This window comes from Cyprinodon variegatus, unplaced genomic scaffold, assembly GCF_000732505.1.
Source record: "Cyprinodon variegatus isolate N-32 unplaced genomic scaffold, C_variegatus-1.0 Scaffold1080, whole genome shotgun sequence".
Classification (NCBI taxonomy): Eukaryota; Metazoa; Chordata; class Actinopteri; order Cyprinodontiformes; family Cyprinodontidae; genus Cyprinodon; species Cyprinodon variegatus.
The window spans coordinates 109,818-112,032 of record NW_015151533.1 but is presented as its reverse complement, the minus strand read 5'-3'; positions in this window follow the sequence as shown (position 1 = coordinate 112,032).

Sequence of the window (2,215 nt, the reverse complement as noted above, 5' to 3'; positions counted from 1 at the left end):
GCTATATGGCATCAAGACAATTATTGTTATTGCCAGACAGGACACTGTAAAAACAAAAAAAAAAAAATCTTTTCCTCCGAGGAGGTTTTCATTTTCCAAAATTTTGTTATATTTGTTATTATTAGCAATCGGACCAATAACAGTTTTGATTTTAGAAATTAAAATGTCACCTAAATTATCCACTGAATTGCAAGAGTCTCTGGATAAATAATGTAAAATCTTGAATGTTTGTCTTAGATCATCTGGCAGCTGCTGTGTTTATCCCTTCTAGCTTATGTAGGTATGATACTAATTAACCTGTTAGTTCTGTGTTTGTAAAATTTGAATTATGAGTATAAAACATGTCAATGGGTAGAAAAAAAGTCATTATTTCACGGTTGAGGGTATGTATGAAAAAAATGCGGATATCATAGTGTTACAGCATGAATTACTGTACATCTTAAAAAATAAGCTTATTCAAGAATATCCAGATAAATGTGTTTTTTTTTTTGTTTTTTTTTAACACTTTATTAAGAATAATTGTCTTGATACCAAAAAGAGTCCAACAGATTTTACTTTCACAAGTGGAGCAGTACGGCTATCGCCATAGTGTTCCACATGATTTATGCATATATATAGCTTTATTGTCATTCATACAGGGAGTATTACGGATTACAGAGACACTGCAATGTAAGTAGAACAGGAAAGGAAAAGAAAACGAGAAAATATGAAAGAAAAAGGAGATAAAAGGGAGATAACGATAAAACGCCTTCAGTCTGCTTCATCACCTGCAAAGAGATGAAAAAAGAACAGCACAACCAACGGATATACTATTAAGAGATACAATAAAGTAACACCTTGATACTATTGCTGAAGTATAAATAGTATTATTTAATCCGACATGTATACTGTGGTAGCTGAAGTTAAAAATATGGCCTTTTTTTCAAGCAACGAGGCAATCCTTCTTACTTTGGCCAATTTATAGCTGTTAATCTGCGTGCAGCGCAAACTGGATGTGAATGTGAGGGAATGTTCTTTACTGCCTATGTTATTATAAATGGCTGCGTGTACACTTTGTGATAGGGGTGACAGCTTTTCCTCTCCACTGTCGCTACAAGCATGCTTAGTGTGAGGGATTGCTGAAGAGTCAATGAGTCGATGCAATTAGCTGGTTTTCCTTAGATGGAAAACTTTGAATCAATCTGACTGGATGATCTGGTGTTAGAATAATTGTATATAAATGTATCTGTGTAGTGTTATCATGCATAAAGCTGGGTGCTATATGCATGTGTTTATAGCCACCTTTTCTGAAGTATACTGTGATTTGTAGATTTGCTTTTGGGGAGGTTGTTTGGTGATCTACGGGCAGCACTCGACCTGCTGAACTTTGACTGAACCCTGAGATTTATAGGATGTTTACTGAGACTGCAAGTCTGAATTTTTCATGTTTCTCGTCTCTAGAGCAGTCTCAGCTGATGTAACAAGGGACCCCTGATTTCTAATAAATAGCGAGCAGAACGCTGGGACTGCAGAGGTGGAGGTTGTAAACTCTGCAGTCTCTTCCTACTCTCCTCGCGGGTAAAACTAAATTAATTGTCTCCGTGCCTTCTTTCTTTCCCTGCATGTATGTATGATGTTTTAGGTGCTTAGACCTGACATCGGGTGAACTGTAAAGTGCCTTGAGATGAGATGTGTTGAGAATTGGCGCTATAGAAATAAACTGAATTGAATTAATACAGATTATCTGTGTTTCCTCTAGTGATATGTTCCTATATGCAGTAGGAGATGCTGAAAATCTTAACAAAGCTACTATTTATCGTACCATTAGCAGTGTACCAATGCACACATCTTCATTACCATTGTCAGTGTTCTGTCAGACCAGTATACCTATGGTCAATACGCATGCGCAATACCTCATATTTGCATACGCGTTTGCTAGTCGGATACTATAAGTGGAAGGAGGTCTACTAGGGTAATTCATTTATTTGTGATATGATAAACAAAAAGTTTTAGTTGAAGGTAAACACACAAACTTACCAGAAAAGCATACCGAAAGTCAAGTAGGCTAGTTTTTTCTGACTGTGACTAACTGTATTTGCTCTCTTCATCCTCTGACGTGGGAGCTGTTTAGCTCTTTTACAGCTGCCTTTTGCAGTTGCCTTTTGTATCTATGCTTCTTTTTCTATGTCTGCTTCTGTCTCCTTGAACCCCAGTGGGCCTCAGCAGATGGCCGCTC